The 25,000-nt window shown below is 39.0% G+C and overlaps 1 protein-coding gene across 1 annotated transcript in view; it reads right to left on the reverse strand.

The window, feature by feature from the left end:
• Nucleotides 1–25,000, reverse strand: part of NEXMIF (neurite extension and migration factor) — a 1,441,710-nt gene that overhangs the window by 510,821 nt on the left and 905,889 nt on the right. The window lies entirely within an intron of this gene.

Genomic DNA, 25,000 nt, shown 5'->3' on the forward strand with positions numbered 1-25,000 from the left:
ATTATTTTGTGTTTCGCCACCTCGACAAGGAAAAGCACACCACTGAGCTATGAAAAGAATATTCAGCTTGATTTTTAATTTTGATTCAGCTGTGCTGTGGTGTGTCAGAAATATTAGGACTGCCATAGGCCATCTCCCCCACAAACTTGTTTAGAGGCAGGGCACAAGAAACTAGGCCAGACAATCCCATTCAAAGCAAGGGCCATGGTGCACCTCTTCTCAAGATCAACCCACAGTCTGTTCTACATTGTTTGTTTGTTTCTTTCTTTTGGCTTTTCCCGGTTAGGGGTCGCCACAGCGGAACTCCGGTCCGCTAATAATTGGCAATAGATTTTGACATGCTGGCTTGCCAGGCCTAACGCACAACATTCAAAGAAGGAACGCCCATTCACGCATGTCGCCACACAGAAGACGCTCTAACTGAGAATCGAATGGGCAACGTCTAACTGTGAGGCGACAATGCTACCGCAGCACCACCACCGCAGTAACCACAGTCTGTTCTACATTGTTGTAAAACTTAATTTCATTTTGCACAAAGTATTACATATGAGTAATATATTTGCTTCCACATTAGGCATGGAATAATTTTGGCTGTGCAAAGAAAGTGATGGACCTCTCCCGATCGTGGACACATTCAATTCCAGTCAAGCCCATTTGATCTACTATCTCAAAAATCAAGTCATATTGCCCGGGTTTTAATCAGCTTCTCCCCTTACCATCACCATAGTCATAATTTAGTTTATCAAAATATTCAACGAATACCATTGTGACCTGTCAGCACTTCTGATGGGAAAGATTACATTCAAAGTAAAGTGTTACCTACAGAAATCCTAGGGGCCACGACCAACTTAATACTTTACAAGAATGACAGACAGTGGGACTCCAGGTGGTAAGTTAAAATGGCATGAGTAAGCTAGGTGGAATATTTTAACCTGGACTGACTACCCAATTAAGATGCAACTTTAAGCATACTTTAATAGGACGGTATTAACAGGCATGCTGGTTTGGTTCCCTGATTTTGAAGATTAGCTCGCTAACTAGCGAGTGTGATTTTTTTTCCCTTATGTCCCAAATAGAATCCCTGTCCTTTATCCCATGAGATACAAAAGTCAAAGGGATCCATTGACTAACATAGACCTTAAATCCCCCTCCCAATCTTTAACAAAAAAAAAAGCGAGAGCTAAAGACTTGTATAAACTTCTTCAGCATGACACTGAGAGTCAGTAAAGATTATGTGCATGTCTGCATTCTCATGCACTCATTCTAATGAGACTGTGGCTGGAAGTAGTAGTACGTGAAAAAGCTGTGTCCACTGCCTTCACTGTCAAGGCACATCACATGTGTTGTGAGAAGTTGTCAGAGCTCATATGTGATGGGACACAATGTCAGTACAGTATATACTTCGGACAGTAGCTGGAATGATTTGGGTCCAATGTGATTACTTGCTGAAGTGTAATTACCATATTTTGAGTTTGGTGACAGGAAGAAGACTGAATTACACTCAAGAACTAGATATTAAATTTGATGTAAGGTCACAGGATGGGGATAAGTATACCACCTAGTAATATAAATTTATATTTATTCAGGATGCACAGAGGTGGAGGAAATACCTTTAATTACTGAGTAACAGATCAGGCTTCTAGAAATGTAACTCTATCTCTGAGATTGTGCGAACATACTAATGTCTGATCTGAACATATGCAGGTATGTGAGTGAACAAAAAGACAACCAGCTGACATCTGAAAGTACCATCTCTGCTGTAATGCAGCCTTCTTCTGTGTGGTTTATGCATTACAAACTGCTGGGGGGTTGTGTGTCTTGAATTTGCAAATGTGCTGAGTACAGTGGCGGTAAGCACACCAATATAAACTACATGTACATGTTGCTTTAGCTGCCTTCCTCTCATGGAATGCGTATCCATTTGCATAAGCTGAGCACAGTCAACAGAACCTGCTGCAAAGAACATGCATCAGTGAAAACATGCTTCTATACACGGTTAAGTTTGCCGTTGCATTGCACGCTTCATCTGTAAGATCCTACTAAAGACTCAACTTCTTCATCCTGCACATGTTTATTGAGATAGAAGTGCAAGAGAGACTTACAGCAACTGTTTCCTGGCCCTTAAATGATACGTCTCTCATAAATGCTCCCAGATTTTCTGCCCATAACAATAATTCTAGTCTATTCTAGTATAAAACGTTACTAAATACACTGGCTAATGGAGCTAGAAAATGAAGAAATGAGATATACAGACTCATAGGTTCATAACCTATGAACCTACATACAGACTATGCAGGATGGCTTCTCTGAGATCTAATATGGCTGATCAAAATATGTCTGTGAACTCAGCATACATATCAAATGTTATACAATTTCACAGACTCCACAGCCAGCAGAGTGAACAAGTTTTGCAATAAAGAAAGGTAAAGGTAATCCAGGAATGGAGTGAAATGATAATGTTGGGAAATTCTTGTCAAACTCCAGAATAGATTAAAAAAATCCATAAAAGTGATTCTGAATAAGAAATGCATATAATAATTTCAGACTAGTCAAACAAAATACTTATTTCTAATAATGTTACGTATCCTGCAGCCTAATTACAACCCTGTCAGTCACTAAGCAAGTAACCCAAGTTCAGAATTCAACAACTTGCTGATAAAAACTGGAATGAAGGTGGTTACTCTGTTTGAAAGACTGCTTGTTTCAGTGTGCAAGGGGAGAGGGGTAATTGTATTTGCTTTTCCTGTCTGCCACTTGGGTTGATGTCAAAAGGTATCAGGGCTGCAATGTTACAGTGTGGAAATTTGGGAATCTGCATTCCTTAATACTCCCTACTGTTTGGCAGGCTAATGCAAATTAGCAGTGCCCCAGGTGCCCCAGACCAATAAATGTTAAATTCCAATTCAATTTTTCCTGGCTTGGGCATCTTCTCAGATGAGAGTGACCAAGAGATAAAGGGCAAAATACTGGTGTTCAGCCTCACTGAAAGCTCTTTTTGAACCCAGAATCCATTATGGGGATTCCTTCACTTATAACCCTGTTCTCCATAAAACGTCTGGCAAAGACAGGACAGCAAAACTCACCCTAGCAAATAAAACTAGAGAATTCTGACCTGAAAACAACTACCTTTGTGGCAGTGTTAATATTATTTCTCGATCTACTGCATAAAGAGAGAGTTAAGGTATGGTAGAGGCCAGCAAGCAAGTCTTAGGAGCTTTTACAATGATCTACTGAGTGGCAAATATGTGAGGGGAAGACCACATGCTCTCATTTTCTGTAACAGTGAACACTAGCTTAGCAGTTAGCTCTGGAAGCTCTCGTGCCATGTTTTACTACAACTGTGACAACACTGATGAAAAAAAATGACTGAATTTCCTTATTCTCTAAAAACAACATAACTGTGCCCTTCCTCAATGCCTACACACTTTTGATACAAAGCAACTATATCAATATTTGCTTTTGATCCCTATGGTCCTATCTCACCTTGCATATAAAAGATGATTTCTCAGTGGAAGAACTGTCCTCCTGCTTATAAGACAACAACGTAAGCGTCAGTTACCCATCTCATATACCCACTACAGAAAGTTTACTTCTAACCAGGTTTCAAAAACAATTCAGTCACTTTTACCATTCTGCATAACAGATAAGAAAATGTAGACTGACCAGAGTGAATAGAAATATGATTCTGAGATGTGGTGGCAGTCCAGGTTGAATACATGTGAATGAAAGTGACAACTGAAATTAAGAACAAAACAGAAATGTAACAAATGATTAAACGTATACCTGCCACACTTGGTTGCTTTAGACAGAAATGTTAGTACTGCCTCATAAATTAGAATCTTACCTAAAAGCGAGTTTGACAGATATGCCCCAAAAGTACGTTGCTGTCAGAAGTAGAGCAAAGACTGAAACTGAAAATGTTCATGAGGTGCGAACCTAAAAACCCATGTTAAATGCAAACAGTGGCCAGGTCGCATACGAGTTCTACCAGTGAGAGAAATATGGAGTCAGTAAATATACTGCAAACAGTGGCCAGGTCGCATATGAGTTCTACCAGTGAGAGAAATATGGAGTCAGTAAATATAGTGAACTTGTACTTCAGACACCAGCAATGAGATGATTCCTAGTGTTTGTAAAATCCTAAAGTTTTCTACAATATGTTAATCCTTTTCTTTAGCTTGCAGGTTTCTGTCTGCTAGAATATAGCAAACTACTGACCCACAAGTTGTAGTTCTTGCTATTACCTCTGCTTCACCTTAACTGCCTACAATCAGTTCATAATAAATTGCTCAGCCAGCTGTCACAGACTTCTTTAAAGCTCTGTTTTTTAGATCAGTTACTGCACTGCTACACTGGTGTTGTGTTGCATGGACTCATCGCTCATTGTTATTCCTGTGGAATACAACAGCGATAACAGACTCTGCAGTATATCATGGCTGAGAAGTACAAACGCGTCTTCCATAAATTACATCAGTCTTTCTATGTGGTACTGCTACTGATTAACACTTAAAAGAGTCAGTAATTTGTGTTACTCATTGTACGGGTTAGGATCATTTTAGTGTTGCAGTGAGTTAATTAATCCATGTTAAAATTATATTTTCTGTGCAGGTTTCTTTAGGCAGAGATGTCTTGGCAATTTGGTAAAGAGATGGTAATGCAGGGATTACAGCCTCATGAAATGGCACAAAATCTGATTTTTAGCACATAGTCATTCACATGACATTTAATGGCCTAAAGTTGTTAAATTAAAGAGGAAAAGCAGATAATTGATCAATACTCAGAAGAGTTTTAAATATGAAGCTATTTGACAGTTTCTAGTCATGTAAAGCAGCTAATACCTCACTTATGTAACATTTATAGGCCTAGACATACTGATACATATTACTGTGTTTTATTATAGTCTAATAAACATCTTACGTTACTTGTCAAATAGAACGTTACAAGAAAAATGCATAAAAAGAATACATGGACAACATAGCTCTCTGCTCTCCCTGCAGTCATATTTGGTTAGTATCTTCAATTTCAGTACAGTAACAAGACGATTGCTAGAACTTATGACTCCAGCAGTGGTGTGAACTCTTCTGAGCTGCAGAAGACATCATCTGAGGAACTTAACAAATGTAAAACAAATGGACTGACTCAAAACATAAATTGCTCAATCAATTCCACAAATCTGTACTCAGTGAGACAAATTTCAGCAGGACCACTGTACTGTGCAGAGTTATAATTCCTACAAAATTTAAAAGGCAAAGTCTTCAAGCATTGTACAACTGAAAGAACACCAAAGGCTATGTTTCACCAATTAAATATGTTCACCTGAGAAATAGGCAGAATCCTATCATGTAAGGAGAAGCTACTTAAGTAAACTAGATGCAATCCTGGAGTTCGCAGTCTGATATTGGTAAGGAACATTTTGTAATGTTGGGCGATCAGTCATCAACTTAGATCAGACATTTGAGATTCTATCTGTGTTATCCTTGCATTACAAGACACTGTGAAATGATGGGTTTCCCTGCCTCTTCATACTAACTGTATCTTAACATGTTTCTCTTCTTGTGTTATTCCTTAAAGACTGTACCTCTTATCATCATTACTTTATTGACATTATCAAACTGGATGTGTGTCATGGGCAACAGCAAACCTGGAAAGCTGTTAAGCCATCCTTCAAACATAGAATGGGATCTGATCCCTCTAATCCCTCACTAGCCTTTTTTTCTCCATTCTATAGGCCATGTTTTACCCAGGTTAATAAGGCTTTGCCAACCATGTGCACTGGAAGGGTGAGATGGGGGTTGTAAATGCCCTCAGACAGTAAAACCACACATCTGCTTCACTTCTTTCAGAAGCATCCTTTGTTATTCATACTGGTGGAATAAAAACTAATGTCTTTTTCGGCTTTTCCCAGTTAGGGGTCGCCACAGCGGAACTTCGGTCCGCTAATGATTGGCAGTGGATTTTTATGGTGCCAGCCTGACACCCAACCTTCAAAGAAGGCACACCCATTGACGCACACACCTACCTGCATGTCTTTTAAATGTCACTCAGCCGTGGGGAGGACATGCAGAAGGCGCTCCAGCCTAGAATCGAACCGGAGAACCTCTTGCTGTGAGGCGACAATGCTAACCGCTGCACCACCGTGGCTGGCTGTATAGGGAGATTTTATTATCCTAGCTCCACCTCTTTGGTGGCAAAAGCAGATATGTCTTCACTGCAAGGGCCTAGAATGATTTCTACCTTCATGTTCATCCTTCCATCTACACTCCAATGACTATTGTTGTCACTGAGCCCACATCCTTGGGTCTAGCTGCTTTTCAGCATCCACAAGCCCCTGCTTGGTGGGGAGCTCTGAGAGCAAAAGTCAATATTCTTAGCGCCAAGGATGGGGTTGCCAGTGGCGGACATTTAACACTGTCCTCTGCTGCTGCTTCTTCTATGGCCCATGCTCATTAATCAGATAAGATGGTCCATGTCATGGTAAGGCCTTTAGCCCTCATCACCACAGAGCAGGCTGGTTTTACCATTTGTTTAAGCAGCAACAATTCATATAAAATACTTCTACAAAACAAAAAAAATCACATACAATAACATTACAGCACTGCTTTGTTTTCACTTCATGTCATTGATTAGCTTATTACAATTAATATATTTAACTGTTACAGGATTCAAAATAACATATCAACTGTAAATCTTTACTTTTTTATGTGCTGTTGTATGAAAATCACTCAGTTTTGTTTCATTTTTAACACAAGAGAGATAGTCACTGTATACTGAATGTTGTAGAACCTGAAAATTATTTTTTTTTCAGTAAGCATATTTTATTTGAAATAGATAACTTTACTGCATGGTGCTCAGTGTAGTATTTGGTCATTAATGCATTTGTCCAAGACTACACATCATTTAACTACACACACAAATTCACTGTTTATTAATTACTGCAATATTTAATGTTTAAGTTAATTTGAGGAGTACACACTGGTTTCTAGTGCACACAAAGAAGTATCCATTACATTCCTTGTTACACTCATAATGTGTATTCATTCATATAAATACAACAAATGGCCAAATTTTCCCTGATGGTTAATTTCTGGCAACTCCAAACCCTGGCATTTAAGCCAAAGCCAAAGCACTTCTCCCAAAATGCAATTATACCTCAAACCACGGTGAATTTTAAACATATCAATTCCATGCAAAATGTCATTAAAAGTACAAACTTCCTACTAAAATGAAGTAAAATGAAACACTAGCATCCAGTCCTGGCCTCAATAAAGGTGACTATGACACTCCAACTCTTCAAAAGACTGAAGATAACCTCTAATCAAACAACTGAAAATAGGTAACCAGCTTTCCCATTCACAAACTCTATCTAGTAAGTCTCCATACATGAGGAAAAAAACAGATGAATACCGCAAATCAGTGAAATCAATGGAAAACAGTACTGCTCACAAAATATATATACCAAAAAATGATAAATGCGACATACAGAGATTTACTACATAACTTAAATAAATAGCAAGTAACTTCCAGTGTGCAGATATATACATACTTTACAACAAAAGTAGCTTTCTACAAATCAAAGATTTGCTGGTTCACATATTGCCTAAAGTTCTTGAATAGCCAATGTCTGAAAGAAAACTAGCAAAACATGCTGGTAGTAACATCACTATTTGACATTTTTGTGTTGGCTTTTGCAAATGCACACATACAACACATTAATGCAGCAGGACACTGTGCAAATGTATAAAATAGCTATGTGCTCTGCCAATGTATGTGTACAAATGCTCTGAAGTGTTTAATAGAAATGTTCTGCAGCGCATGGCACCATTGGTTTAACAATGCCGGCTTACTGCTTTTCATTAACGCAGCCACTAATAAGGATACCATGTTTAGTTTTACAACACTGTTTTAGGCATCAAGATTCAATGCTATCAAGTGCCTCATAATAAAGTTCCCATATTTTAACTCATTGCTTTTCTGGTATGCACCCCCCCCCCAAAAAAAAAAAAAAAAAACTCTTTCTCTCTTTAACAGAGAAATTAAAAAAAAAATCTTGTCGGACTCTGCTTACTTCCATATTTTTCATCATTCCATTTTCAGTAATATGCTCACCTCAACTTATAAGCAGCATTAAAAAATATAACTTGCAAAACCAGTGACTATAAATATTTACATTAGTACAAATTCAGAATTTTTCTCAGTACAAACCTAATTTATAATTTAGTCTAACTTCATATCTCTGTAAGCAACCTTTTAATTCTCAATAACCATGAGAATTAAAAGATATACAGCTTTGTGTTCTGTCTTTGTTTCTCTTGGCTAACTGCAACAATGTAATCTTCCAGCCCCTGTAACTACATCCAGCTGCATATACTCCCATAAGCAATCACCATCCAGCAGATACGCAAAGTGCTTACCAAGTGGTATTCTTCAAAAATCTCTTCAAAGTTATTAGGTCTAATATACATGACTTTGGTCACTATCCACACTGTGCGAAAACAATTTGTTTATACCCATACAATTAAATCCCAAAGTCAGTATATTCCTAAGACTTTTGATCAGAGGTAGCCATAAGCATCACTGAAATATCCTGGTATGTTGTGCAAAGCATAATGTGCAGCTTCTATATTACATAATCGAACTTTTAAAAGTTTGAATGTCATATGGTCGACACCATATGATCCAAATTTTAAAAGTTTAAAAATGTAATGAACAATAAATAAACCAAAGAGAAAACCTACCTGAATGGTTTAAGCAGGGGGGCAAGCCACCCTGCACCCCCTGCTCTTTAAATATAACAACTCCAAGATTGCACTACAGTGCAGAAAAGGGAAATCTTTCCATTCTGCACTGTACGGAGATCTCCGTTGAAACATTCGAACTGTTAAAAGTTCGATCATATGGTGTCGACCATATGACGTTCGAACTTTTAAAAGTTCGACAACATGATATAGACCCAAACTGCACACATCTAGAGTATAGTTTTTCCAAGAAAGATGAAATTGTAACTTACATTTTCTAAGTCTGAATCCTCATTCTGTTCACTAACTTTTCAATCAATATAGACTCCTGGGACATATTACTAGTGGTGTCCCGAATTACAAATCAAAACCAAGTAGCTGCATTTCTGTACTGAGCAAAATTATGAGTCAATGTATCAGGTGACTATGGTGTAATTAATTTAATCTGCTGGCATCATTTTCAAACCATTTACTCTGTGTATACATCTAGTATGCAAATATTAATACTTTTGATTATTATTAGTTTGTTATGCTTGTTTATTTGTTAAACAGAAAGGAAAAACACTGTTTAATATTTTTATTCCATGTTCAAGGCTGCCATCTTCTTGCTCTAAAATCGTCAATGGGCAGTAACAGTTGCACTGTTATTAAACATGATATATTATCTGCACTGTTAATAAACATGATATAATACCTTCACTGTATTGGATTTTAGAATTAGGATATGCCTTTAAGTCATAACTCTGACCTATGTGTTGATATCTATGGTTATATACCACTGTATGACCTTATACAACTACTTTATTAAACTTTTTAGCCACAAGAAGAGCATTAGGTTTGTTAAATGGCAGCACAAATGCAATTTAGCTAAGGGTTTTTGCTATTTGTTGCATCTTTCTCTATTGCAATACTGAAAACTCCTAAAAATTCTAGCATGTGATCAGGATATCTGCTGACCTAACTGCTACAGCTGTTCACTGACCTACTTTGTCGAGTGCAACGTTAGTATGGTGCATCACTATTGATTAAGTTTAAGAAGAAAAAAACTGAGCACCAGAAAAATTTGTTTATAAAGGTAAAGGTTTTCATTGCAAACAATTTTTCTGCATCTGTTAGAGAGTCTTTGTGAATAACAAACTTTACCTTAACACACCCATTTTTAATGGAATGGAGTTATTTTGTTATAGCTGTTTTTTTCTGTGTTATTTTGTTCTTAATCACCACATCACAAGCATATCTTTCCATTCTGTTGTTCTGTTGTCATAAATTCATTGTGTATCAAATTTCATTACTTTAGCATTATATATTGTGATTACATATGACTCTGATCCCCAACCATTAGCATGAAGTATGCATTTGCAAGTATTCATAATATTAAAAACTGCCATAATGTAGTGCTCATAACTTTAGCACGTATGGTCTTACCAAGGGTGGTTTCTCCTTCTGCTGGAAAGGAATTTGCAGTATCAGCATTCATAGTCACATGGTTTCAAAGTGTTAAGCAGACCTACTCTACTCACTAAAGACATATACCCATTTTGCAATACCAGCCACCCCTTATGTACCAAGTGGCTATTTCATACTGCAGAGTACCATTAATCATAGTCAGGATGGTCATATTACTGAGGTTTTGTATCCACAAAATAGGTATTCCTACCCATAAGGTCAAATTCTAGGATTTGAATAGGGAATGTGCATCAGACATCTATTTTATAATGCCAGCTGCCATTTGAACACATATAGCTGGTTTCAAACAACAGAAGCCCAGTTCTCATTACTTAGGCAGTGATTTTTTTAAGTCTTCCATATGCAGTTGGTTCCAGTACAATTGAGCATTTGATTGGGACAAATGCTCCTTAAATGTAACTGCAGTGCTTAAAAATGTTCATGATTGGCTTTCCATTGCTGTACTTCAAGGTGTCCGCTATTATTATTACTAAACGCTTATTATCATTAACACTTAGTTTCTGGGACATACTGTATAGTTAAGGAGGCATCTGCAATTTAGTTCTGTACGTGAACTCATCTCTCAAAAGCAATGATTTAGGTCTAGTGCTATGACCTGGAACCTCCAATTTCACCTTGCTCCTCCTAGGTATACTGAATCTTTTCATAAAATTGGACCTGTTTAAGGGCATATAAAAGATTAAATAAGGAAATAAACTATCATTAATTATAGGACATCGACTATCTGATTGCTTTCTATCCTGAAACAAAATAATGCTTCTCCTGTCTAATCCTCAATTAGTTTTACGGGCTGTTTTGATGGTTCTAATGGTCAGAGGTTGTGATGAATACCATGGAAATGCATAAGGTACTTAATTTAAGATCATGGGTTAAAAAAGGTCGACTCAGCTAACATGTAGTTAAAGTTGGCTGTACCTTGTAACACTACCACACATCAAGTATGTTTAAATTATAAGATGCAACATACTATGACCATTCCTTTTTCAATATTATAATGGCATCATTTTGATTTCAGAAAAAAAATACAGCACAAACTGTTTTATGTTTTCTATTTTGATAATTACTGTCAAATGCGGTATTCATGTACTATGCTATTTCCCGTCTGTCTCATTACTGGCTTAGTAAAAAGCAACTTACTGCAATTCATTTTGCTGGCCATGGACTGAAATGACCAGGTTCTGCCAGCAGGCTGTACGTTGTGATTAGCCTGAATCTTATGGTTGCCTAGCAACACTTAAACTGAAAACACATGCATGCCACTGGATCAGGTTCTATTAAGTGCCAGATTTTGATGGTTCTGAGAAATGCAGCTAACAGAAATTACTCATATTATTTTCTTTGCTTTTTTTCTCCTTATTGCAGTTTTTTTAATGTTTTCAAAATAAGCTTTATGAGAGAGCAAATCACTTTTGAATCACTATGTAGTAAATTAAATGTTTTGCAGCTGTTTTCTAAAAAGAATGGATTTGGATTGTTCGTTTATAATATTGGTGGTGCTGAAGCACACTGAAGGAATGCTTATTTCCGCGTGCACATTAGGAGAAGGGGTAAAGGTCATAAGCTATAGGAATGCACTACAAGACACTAATTTTTGTAACCATATATTTCATACCACAGTTTCCATCACTATACCTGAAAAGAATTAGCTAATATTTTTAGCTGACACCACCTGCAAGTTACTGCGTTAAACAGTGAAATGACAATAAAGCAAACCTGGATCTAACAATCAGGACTACCTATGCAATGTGTAACTTTGCGTGTATTATTTTAACTTCCCCTCTTCTGGGCTGTACCTCCACATGGATTTACCTTTTGGGAGTATAAAGCCACTAATAACCACATACAAACATTCACAAAAGGATAGAAATTCTCACTGTATTTCCCAGTTACAGCATTTATTATAATTCAATTTATTAAACTTCACATATGAAGTTTGGAAATACCTGAAGTATGACAATTTAGTGCAGAGGATTAAGGCCATGAGATGCTAATGAGTGCTAGCCTGTGGTGCTGGGTTTAATTCCCTCAGTCTGCATTTGCTTGCTGACTTTGAGTAAGTCTCTTAATCAGAGGGTACAGTGGGGCACCTTTAAATGGGGAACTTGTGGGTAATGGGCTTACCTGGTTAACTTGCATATAAAATAAAATTAAAAATAAAATCATAAAGAGTGTTATAAAAAAAAAGCAAAAGTAAAGACATCAGAATGATCTCATTGCCTGTTTAAAAAAAAAAAAATAAATAAATAAATAAATAAATAGATAAAGATCTGCAGAAATAACCACATCAGTAAAAATAAAACCGGGTACTCACCTGGCTCTATGGCACTGGGTGGAGGAGGAGTAAAGCAAGTTGGCTTGCTTGACTCTATTGGGGGGAGGGTGGGGTTTATATGCACTCTGAAGCACACAGGATGGTGTGATTGCCTCTAGTGGAGGCCAGAGACAACAGTCTTCTTTGCTAAGTTACTTAAATTGCCTCTTTCCAAGTTTGAAAGCCACCAAGGTGAAAGACAAACTCCTCAGCAGTACAACCATATCACACGCGCTACAGCTTTAACACCACTTACTACAAGCACTAATGGAGTCACCATACTGGTCCATCAGTGCCCCTAGGCATCATGGGACAGGCAAAACACACAGTAATGTTCTAATCACAGAGGTAATGGTAAGCTGCATATTAGGAGCCGGAATAAGGCAGATGACTCGGGTACTCTAGTCACTTCAACCCAGATAAACCTGTGTCATGGTTGTTTTTCATGTGGGTACAACTAACGTGGGGTACACACCCTTGGACTATATGGATGGAGACATACATGATCCCTCTGAGTAGGCATCCGTGGCAGCTATGATATGCAGTAATGTACTTGCCCTGAGATTGATTCCTTAGCACAACCAGAAGATGACGGACTTCAACAGCTGCTTTAGCAACTGAGGTCATTCAAAGTGTTTGTCAGTCTGAAAGGTGATGGTTAACAGTCTTAGCTACTTCACCAGGGATGGCATCCACCTTTCATCTCAATGCTTTCTTATACTGGCCAAAACTTTCATCACCATCATAGTGTTTTTCATACAAAAAGTGAGCCTGCAACTACCAGCAAACAAAAATTAAACCAGGGCAGGAAAAAAACTTTTCTGTTTCTTAGTGAGGCTTCAGTAAGAGAAAATGCCCTGTCTAGGAGGCCTCCTGACACTAAATTGCTATCTGTGCGATTACAAAAAGATAGTTCGAATACTATGATAGCACACCTTCCTTATCATGATTCAATATTCATGACTTGTTCAAGACCATCCACCGAGTGTGTCTCTCCAATTGGTTGTAGTGGTGCTGGTATATCTGTTTTTCATCCATGACTCCATGGCTTCAAGACTTGTATAGTTACACAATGAACTTAAACTGCTTTATATCCTAGTTACTACAACTAAGACCCCTACCACATCCTGGTCAAATACAAAATGTTACTTATAAACCAGTAGGTGCAAATAAACAAGCTTGACTTCCTCAAAATTGAGGCAAACACTTTTTTTTGGGGGGGGGGGTTAATTAGCCAGATATATAAACTGGAGTACTCTTGTTACTACAAAAAATATGCTCATTACGTTTTAGACTTTAACATAGATATGCTAGAACAGAATGTATACACACAAATAAAGGCTCTAATGTCATGGACTTGGTTATCACAGATGTAGAAACCTGTGATCTACACTTACAATAGCCTACGTCTTACCACCATGCTCTCATTTTCTGAATTAGAACTCAGAGCATAATTCACACAAGCTCAATTATCTTTAGAGTTTTCTCCTAGACCAAATAATTCCAACTGGATGATGACCTGTTGACCCAACCTCCCCTTGAAGACCAAACAGGAAACAAAGCTCCTTTCACTCATAGTTTCTACTTTACTTTATTAATTTGTTTATACTTGGTTGACCAGATTAGTCCCACTAGGCCAATGGCCTCTTTTCAGGGGAGAACCAAGGCAGTATTACACTCTAAACAGGGGATATTTGGCCAGTGCACCAAGAAACTTCTCTATTCTTTTTAGAAAGTGCCATGGGATCATTTACATCCGCCTGAGCTACCAACATCTCAGACCAATGGGGCCTCAGTTTATCATTTCATCTTGAAGGATATTCTATTCAATCTCACCTAAACATCTGCATCAAGACCTCAGTCCTGATTTGTGACAATTATAGCAACATGTTTAGACATAAACCTCTTGCTTAGAGCCTGACATTAACAACCTGCATAACAAAAGGGAAAAATACAATTGCTTATGAACAAACTGAATACACTGCACCTCACAAACTCGGTAAGCTAAGCAAAGATCTTAGAAACAAAATCATATATTCAAAAGTTAACTATGGACTGCAAATAGTCAGGCCTGTTAAGAACTCAGAGTAGATATAGAAGGACACTAGCCACTCAGACCAGGAGGACACAAACAGTATATTAGCAGGCAAATTTGGTGCAAACATCAACCCTCATCTCCACCTCGCCTTAAGGCCCTATTTGTTGTGAAAAACACCATTTCCATGGGGACTAATAAGATACCAAGGTGCTCCCTTGCCCATGACAGATATGGTGTCACTGACCCACCCCATGGTCTATTTAGCCTCTCATTTGGGTTTGTACCTGTGGCCCTTCACAAGGGAGGTCCCATCACTGACCAAGGAAACTACAGATCTATAAGAATAAATGCCTTAATTGTAAAACAATGGAACACAGTGTTATTCACCTTTAACTCAGACACTAGGAGCTTGGAGTCCCTTGACCACAAAAAGTTTGGTTTCAAGAAGGGTAGGTCTTGCAGACTTAATCAGGTTGATTTCTTTAAAAAAAAGTTACTGAGCTCTTAAACAAAGGTAAAATTGGTGCATTCAGAATACACTGGTCTTGGCAGAATCCTTTGACACCATTCCATTTTCAGGCATCATAATCAACTTAGTCAATCTAAATGTAATATTCAGTGTCACCAGGTGAATAGCAAACTGGCTCACAGGTAGAACACAGCAATATTGGATAAGACTCATACTGTGCTTTAAAACGGATATTACCAGTGATATCCCTTTGGGGTTTCTGCAATTTGATAACATACACTTTTGAGAGGGCTCCTAGGCTTTAAGAGGACTAGCACATATATATAAGTAAAATGCTACTTAGATTTCATCCTTCCGCTAAATGCAAAAAGAATTGTTTCATAGTATCCTTTGTAAATAAGTAGCACCCAGGCTACTACAACATAAATGCTGCTCCCCTCAAAACTGGCACTTTTTATCTGAGACCTGAGAACATTTGTACACAATAACTGATTGCTATCTGTCCAAGGACATTAGGAAGCCCTTCTGTCTAGCCCAGCTGATTAGTTATGGTATATCTTCTAAATCCGCAGATGCTAGAACAATAACGTGAAGAGTCCTCATTAGGTCCATCATTGAATAAAATGCTCCATTCAGGTACCTGTTCTGAAATTTGATTTGGCTTGAGAAACCCTAAGAAAATAAAGGCCTGCACTCCATTATCTATGCAGAACACATTAAAACCATGTCTCTTTATTTTCTGTCATACAGACTTCTTAGAGGCCTCAGTGACCCTGCCCTGAGTGACCTTATTCATGTTCCTAACACTGGGAACACCGTGAGCACTCACAAAAGACTCAGCTTTCACTGTAATAAACAGAACCTGCTGGTGAAACAAACACCTCCTTCCAGTAATTGTGTTTTATAGAACAGACTCCCCTTGCATGTTAGACAAAATACCCCCCTCCCCCCCCCCCCCATATCAAGCACAACCTGGACAAATAGATGCTGCCTTGCAAGAGTCTTCTGGATTGCCACTTCTGACTAGGTTATTATTATAATGACAATAAAGTGGATTTTCTTTGGAGTAATGATAGTGCCTTAAATAAATAAATAGTGTCTTCCTTAAAACTTGCCAACATTTAGGGACTAGGTGTCCTCTAATGGTAAACGTACTTGTTTCCACCTGAGAAATATCAGCAGAACCAGCCACTTGCTATCTAATAAGGATTTCTCAATTGCCATGTGTGCTTTGTTTTTTTAACTTGACTGTTAAAATGACCTTTTACCTTGGGCTTCCCAATGCAAAGATTGACCAGTTACATCTTGGATAAGACTCCACAGCTCAGCTACTCACTGGTTAACATCATTACTAACATACTGTTCCCAGACTCTGGAAACTGCACTGATTCCTTCTTTAATTTTATAATGATTTTTACTGTAACTGCATTTTTACTGAATTACTTAACTGTAAACTGCTTTTTCATACTGAGAGTTGTATTTTCTGTTTGTGAGTAGTTTCACACTCTCTCTCTCCCTGTTGGTGTCTTGTTCTTATACTTGGTGGCTTTGCAGTTGCCCATCCCTACTGTAAATTTGATCTGGGACACTCCTCCTAGTCTAGTGTCACTAGCTCATTCTACCTAATACAGAGAGAACATTAGAGAAGGCCAACTCACTTAGTTTCTTAACACTAAATTATATTCTGTACCTCCTTTCTCCCTTTCCACTTTATATTAAAAAAAAACACTTTGCTAGAATCTACTTGTGTTCTGACTGAGTATGCTTTTCAAACAATCTGGACATATAGAGCTGTTAAGTATATTTTTTGGCACTTTTTAACTGTTCAGAGTTCTGCACTGTCTTAATTTTTGTTCAACTGAATTATTTATATATTTGCTGGCATTGTTTTCTGATACTTTAAGTGCCTCCATTTTGATTTTTTTCCTAATGTACAGATTTCAGTACATTTTTAGTATTTTTTTAATTTAATTGCATTTATTCAAACTGTATTTGCTTTAATATTGCAACACACTCAAGTGTGCTAACTTGCACTGAATTTGAATTGTTTTACTGCTGTTTTAGCTGATTTTCTGTATAAGGTTCTAAGCTTGTTTCCCACGTTTCCTGTAACTAGGCTAGTCCAGATTCAGATTTGCTGTATCCAGGACTGTCTGTAAGCCTCTGAGTCCCACAAGCCTTTCTGTGTTTTAGGGAAGCCTTCTAGCTTATCAGTGGGAGCGGTAAGCACTAGGTAGCCTATCTACCACAAGTGGAGTGGTTTCTGGCCCAGAAACTGTAGTTTATTGAACATCTGAGCAGTTTTTCCATCCCTTTCAAATTTCTGGTTTAAAAGCCCATGTTTGCATGGGTTTACACTTGTTTAAGCTCCACTCAGTGGCGCCGAGCTGAGGTAAACTATTACTGGTACCAGAAAGTCTGCTCTTCAGTTTTTCCCTTAGATCCTGCTAGTTCTTTCTCTTTTGCACTTCAAATAGCCTAATCACTTTGCACTTCAACATGTTTTTGTAGCAATTATTATAACACACCTAAGGGCCATCAGCATTAGTTGTTCTTCAATGAAATAGCTCCAGTACTTAGTAGTTATGACCACCCCTCCTGGTATGATTAAAGGGCAGTTCCCTGTGCTTTCTCCTATTAACCTGGTGCACTTGGGATTCTGAGGCCGTGAAGCAACTCCCTCATGTACACAAACAACCCTCTCCTCTTACCTCCCAACACTCAGACTTGTAAGAGATGCACTTGTATTACCAAATTGGGCTAGCTGGTCAAGAGGAGAAGGTCAACACCTGCACCACAATACATGGAACACACAGTCCTCCAGAACAGCCACTATCACAGCTCCCACATAAAAACACAAACCACACACCCACCTTCGTGAAGGCACTCAATAAACATTTACCCAAATAGCAGAGATCTCCAAGACAGAAATGTACTCTACCAACACAACACACAAACTACAGGACACATAGCTCACCTCCACAGTGTGCCCCTCAACATAAGCCCCTAAGGCTAAACACCTTGCCTAATAAACTAATCATAGCTGACTCAATAGTGAGGCACACAGATGTCCCACTCACTAGGTTGAATAAGGAGAAGGTAACAGTCAGCTGTCTATCAGGTGCCAGAATCTGACACACAACACATGCATGCAGGTTCACTCCACAACAAGTACAAGTATGACTCTGTCATTGTCCATGTGGGTGTGAATGACCTGAGACTCACCTTCTTGGACTACATGAAAAGAGACATGGTGGAACTCTTGGATTATGTGGCCCAGGCAGATATGACACTAGCCCTGAGCAGTATCCTACCATCACACAGAATGATACCACAGTACAAACAAAAAAGGACTGAGTTCAACAATTGGCTAAGTTTCTGGTGTCATTCTAAGGGGATCCAGTATCTGTCTGCTTGGGATGACATGACTGACAGACCTCGATGCTTTGCCAGAGATGACCTGTATCTGTCACCCCTGGGTTTCCGGGTACTGGCTAAGGCTCTTGCCACCCCTATAGTGCCTTTTATAGGTGGAGTTACAAAAAACAAATTACCACAGTAACAGCTATAAATAAATGCAGTCTGAGGATCATGCTGCTCAGTGCTAGTAGTCTAAATCTCAATGCACTCGCTGAAAGCACTCCTCAAAATGGAGAACATTGACATTTGTGCTGTAATGGAGACCTAATTTAAAGCAGCAGAAAGCACCTCTGCACTCCCAGGCTATAACTCATTTCACACCTTTCGGCCCCGAAACATGGATCGAAGCTCCAAAGGCGGTGGTGTCTCCATATTCATGAAGGATATGCACACCTCCAGAGTAGTAGCCCAGCATAAATCATCTGAGATACTTCAGGGACAACTAACATTGGGTAAGACTACAATTCAGGTCGTAGCCTGTTATAGGTCCCCAAGCATGTCCCTAGACTCTCACTCCACATTCCTAAGCACCCTGGAATCTATCAAGGTCCAACTCAACACTCTCATACTAGGAGACTTCAAATACCCCTCCATCAACTGGGAAAACTACTCAAGCACCAATGCACTAGCCTAACACCTCCTGGAATTCATCAATTCCAATGCCCTGGACTAGCTCATTTTTACCCCCACTAGAGGAAGCAACATTCTTGACCTGGTTATTACTAACATGAGCAACCACTGCTCTACACCAATAGTCAATTCCTCCCTATTTAAATCCAACCACAAACTAATCACCATGGAAAGCCACATCTCACTAACACCCCTTGCAAAGGTAACCACCATGACAAACTTCTCCAAACTTGACTTTGGACTCCTAAAAACAGAGGTGGGTAAATTCACGGCACCCATGCCAATGGAAAATATATTCATGACTGCTAAATCATACATCAATGTAGTGTACGAACACATATATAAATGCATGTAACTAGCCATACCCAACAGAACCAAGATGCTCTCCTTCAAAAAAAGGAAGCCAGTCTGGTGGTCCCCTGCCATTAATAAACTCTACAACAGAAGGAATAAACTGTTGCAGAAAAAGGTGAAGTCCCAAGACTGGAAAAATTCCCTGAATAGCCGCAACAAAAAGTTGAGATATCTCATCAAAACCTCCAAAGCCAGCTATGAAGGCAGAATTGCGACAGACACTAAAACCACCACAAAGCCTTCTTTAGTTATATCAAGAAACTCCATGGCAGTACCCAGATTTGCTCTGAGTTACTGCACAATGGTACCTCCTATACTGAGCCAAAAGATATTGCCAACATACTGGCCGACAGATTCCGTGCCAACTTTACCCCTCTCTCCCCCCAAAGGACCAATCTCAATACCGGAAGAATGCCAGGCACCCTGCATTACTGCAGCACAGGTTAAAGATGCATTGCTTAAGGCCAAGAATACAGCTTCCATGGGACCTGACAATATCCCTGGCTGTGTTCTACATGAATTACAAAATCAACTGGCACCACATCTGTTTGCTCTATTCAAGCACAGCCTCACCTCAGGCTTTGTCCCTATCGAATGGTGCACTGCTACAGTCATCCTTCTCCATAAAGGAGGAGCAACTACAGACCCTGGAAATTATTGCCCAATTAGCCTGACGAGTCTAATATGTAAGGCTATGGAGCGCATCATCATGGACCTAATTAACAAGGATATAGGGAATCTCCAAACTATAGATCCCACACAATTTGGCTTTGTGAAAGGTAGATCATGTCTGCTCAACCTGGTTGACTTCTCTGAGTCAGTCACCAGAGTGGTGGATGAAGGTAAGGCAGTTCATACAGCCTACCTCTATCTGGCCAAGGCCTTTGATACCATTCCCCACTCAGGAATTATTGATAAACTCACCAAACTAGGCATAAACCCCTATATCATTAGGTGGGTTGCAAATTGGCTCATAGATAGAGCACACAGTGTGAAAGCAGTGGACTCCAAGTCAGACTGCCAACCAGTCACGAGTGGAGTCCCACAGGTATCGGTCCTGGGTCCTCTCCTGTTTGGCATCTACTTCTCAGACATCCAGGCCAACACGGAGGGACTCTGGTTGCCCATATTCACATATGACTGCAAGCTGGGAGCCATTATTAACTCCCCAAGTGATGCAGACATCCTACAGAAAGGCCTCACTGAGACCAACGACTGGTGTCGAAGCCATGGCCTTAAGCTTAATGCCAAAAAATGCGTAGTTATACCTTTTGGGGAAAACTCAATTCCCACTAATTACCACATTGATGGGAGCCCACTGAACACTGATGGTGTTATAAGAGATCATGGGACTAAGGTTGACAGCAACCTCTCCTTTGACTACCACATTACCACTGTGGTCAGAAAGTCCTTCTATGTGGCACATCTCATTACCAAGGGTTTTACATCCAGGAAGAAAGAGGTCATCATTTCTCACTACTCTTCCCTCATTATACCAGTCATAGACTATAATGCCCCATTTGGCATGTACCTCATTAGACACCTGAAACAGCTGAAGAGGCCAAAAAAGTACCTCACGAAGAGGATCCTAGGCCTTAAACACATGTCCTACAAAAACTCCAGCTATTCTCTGTCTCATATCATCTACTAAGAGGCGATCTCTGCTTGACTTTAAAAGCCATGTCTGACCCAGCTCTGTTAGAAATGCTACATCTAAAGAAATCCCAATCCCTCCACACTACACGCTCCAGAGACCTCAACCTCATTACCACAATCAACAGAACATGCTGGAGGGACAGGTTCATAACCCAGAGATTGCCAAAGCTCTGGAATAGACTTCCCATACATGTTAAGCAGAGCACCTCACTAGGCCTCTTCAAGAGAAATCTTGATGAGTGGATGGGAAATAGAAAGTTCGCCACGGGGATCACTCCAGTGGCTCTACTCGATAGAGGCACTGGGAACTAACAATGGGCGGCACAATGCCAGGGCAGTACTATGGGCTAGGCTTGTAAAGGCCCCAGGGTCATTAGCCTAGTACACACCTATGAAATGTTTGTCTTAGACTTATTACCTCTACATAATTTGGTACCTGGGGCTACTAGTGCTTCCTAGTTGTGGCTTAAAGCATCTGGTGTCCAATCATGTCCTTACCAAACAGAGACAAAACAAGGAACTTTGGAACTCTGCAGCTACTTACAGAATGCAGCTTCCCTTCCATATCACATTAGTCTTCTTCTTCCAGTCAGAACTGTATTTCTGGACAACTGACCTTCTCAATACTGCAAACCCAGGCATTCTGAAAAAGTAATTTAACAGACCCTATAAATATAAACCCTGTTAAATATACCAATTATGTTATTTTTCAGTTTAAATTCTAGCATGTAGGACTGCTCAAAGTAAATACAAATATTTTTTAAAATTGTACACTATAGCAGACACACATATGCCTCATGACACCCTTTGCTGCAAGTCCTTATGCCTCTGAATTTACTACCATGGCAGTTTAGTAAGTGGTCCACTCTGGCCTGCTTTAAAATCTCTCTGAAGACCTTCTCCTTCAACTTAGCTTTTATGTGATTAGCAAATGAATCAGTTTAACTGCTGGAACCTTTGTTTTGTACAGTATTTGTTTTATTGGTATTTTAATATTTTCTAATAGTGCTTAGTGATTAATCAGTTAAATGCAGCTTGGGTTGGAACTACTTCATGTAAATGACTACTAGAATTAGAATCCAATACACATCTATTTTGTCTCACTGAGGAAAGTGACTATTAAGCACCCTCTTCATTACTCGAATGCTAGTTCTCCCCACCACCACTTCCCGGCATTTCAGGACAGTAGGAGTGGGGAGGCAATAGTCAGAGACAGACAGGTGGAGATGAAGAGATTTGTGCATGCTTCCTAACCTGCTCAACTTGTGGTGGCTGATGCATGCACAGGTGAAGCAGATCTAGCAGTACGGAGCCAGTAATGACAGTGTACTTCTGCTCTCTCATCAAAGTCTAGCAACAGTGCTATAGTACCTGGTGGGGCAGGGCATCTGTCAGATATAGAGCTATTGCATTTCCACTCAGCCACCACTAGCTGGCAGTTGTACATCTACTCTCTCATTACAATTCCCTGGCTGGTTCCTCCAACACGTGGTCTAATTAATCAAACCCAAGTCATAGTTGGTGCTCTTCAAAGGTATTATCAAACACCTTCTAAGGTCATAGTCCTGAATTTACACACACACAGTATGCACAAGGTGACAGAACAACCTGCCCAAAATTTCAGGGAGATGCTCTACAGGACGTCATAACCTTAACCGTTTTGACAAACTTATTGAGATAGGGCTGCTTCTATAAGATGATGCAAGGTAGTGGGAACAGACGCATACATGATGAGGATACAAAGTGGGGAAGTAGCTTGAATACTATAACACAAAACCATTCAGGAAGAGATTGTACAGTGATGCATTCCAGAGGTGGCTGTGTGCAGCATGGACCACTGCTACTAGCATGCTGAAGTGAAAATACCCAGTGCTCTATAACACTGCCTCATTGCCCCTCACATAAGCTTCAAACTTTGTGGCTAATGAAGCAGAAGTGCACAGTCTTGCCACATTATGGGCCCATACTGATCTTTACCGCTGTTGTAAAGACCCCTGATGCCAAAAGAAGTGAAGAGTACAAGAGCAATACAATGAGCTGTATACAACTGACTTTATGGAAGATAAAATGTGTGTGTATGTGTGTGTGAACTGAGGTCCACTGGAGCAGTTTTGCTATTGTGCAACACAAGCAATAGCTTTATATAATAGCGGCATACTGAAAGATTAACAAATTTTGTGTTAGTGGATATGTGAAATGGAGGTCTGGGGGATCAAACTCTATACTTCCATTTCCCCACTGTTACTGCACCTCTGTAGTTACACTGTAATGCAGGTTCTATAAATATACTGATATGTAGAATAGGTCCTTCTTTATTGTTGCTTCTCTTCCATACATTGCGCAGTTCATTTGCACATATGCTGCACACCAGCAGGTTAGATGGTGCACAGTAGCATATCACCACTACTCATCTATCCCCAAGTCAGCATTTTCATAGCATTTCTTTGCGTAATGACCCTATGCAGTGTGAGCAAAATTAAGGAATCTCACCTAGAGTATTCTGGCAACATAGCAGTATGGCATTTCACAACAATGGTTTCATATCTGTATATAGAATGCATTTCTTACACTGCTGCATTCCATCACCACTACAGTCAACATTCATAATTAACAAATGCTAGAGCAACTAATGTAATACTTTAGCATTAGTCTTCTTGCTTAAATGATTTATGTTATGTTTTATTAATTGTCCATGCACATTAACTTGTTTTATGTTTCCTAAATACACTACTAGGATAGGCTATCTATAATTCTGTATGTCTGTATGAATGCATATAAAGTTCTCATTCTGGCATCCCCCAGAAAAAGTCTCATTAGGGCAGTGCTGGGAAATCCCCATCATTATTACTGAAGAGCGCCACTAAAACACATTTTGCCTGGTATTCCATTTGGGGCCAGTTTGTTGTGTGACATCATAACAATGGGATTTCTTGCAAACTCAAGCATATTCATATTTAAACTGGGTGCTGATGACACTAACAGTGAAATTGGAGCTTGTTTTTTTGTTGGAGTTGCCAGTTTAAAGAACTTAGAAAGATCTAAAACTACATTGATTCTGCCTTAGATCATGTGTGTGTGCGTGCCTATGTATGCATGTGCACACACACACACACACACACACACACACATATATATATATATATATATATATATATATATATGTATACACAGACATACATACATACACACACACACACACGTGCACACACAGTCAGCAGCTGTGTTGTTGATAATATGGTTGACAAAACACTTGATTTACAGTTGAGTGGGATCACTATAATACTGACAAAGAATATGCTGTTTCCCCGGTACTGTGTAGTTTTAGAGTTGAATATATATGCAGTGGGGGGGGGGGGTTGTCCCTTTGCAAAAAATCATTCTTAGGTGCATTCTCTAAGGTTATGTTTTGGAACATGTGCAGTCAGTTTAAATTTTTTTTTTATTTTGAGTCGATATTAGGATCACTGACGTTTAGTAGTTCAGATATTTCAAGTATACCCATATATGTTTACAAGTTAGTCTAAAGTTCAGTAGATCACCAATAAAAACAGTGACCACAAAATTAAAAAAAAATAAAAAATGAATCCCTAACACACATGCTCCAAGGCATAACCTTAGAACATGCAAAACGCATCTTCTCCTTGCTAATTTATATATATATATATATATATATATATATATATATATATATATATATATATACATATATATATATACATATGTGTGTGTGTATGTATATAGGTCCCTACCAGTTGATCGTGTTTTCAGAAACTTGAAATTCATATGGTCAAGACAATATGACTGAGTTTTTGAAAACCCAAAGTTTTTGAATGGAGACTGCGGTACGGTGCTAATTGGGAAATTTAACTTTTTCCGCACTGTAGTGCGTTCTCGGAGTTGTATAATTAGCAGGGGGGTAT

This window comes from Protopterus annectens, chromosome 15.part0, assembly GCF_019279795.1.
Source record: "Protopterus annectens isolate FY-2018-M chromosome 15.part0, PAN1.0, whole genome shotgun sequence".
NCBI classification, from domain to species: domain Eukaryota; kingdom Metazoa; phylum Chordata; order Ceratodontiformes; family Protopteridae; genus Protopterus; species Protopterus annectens.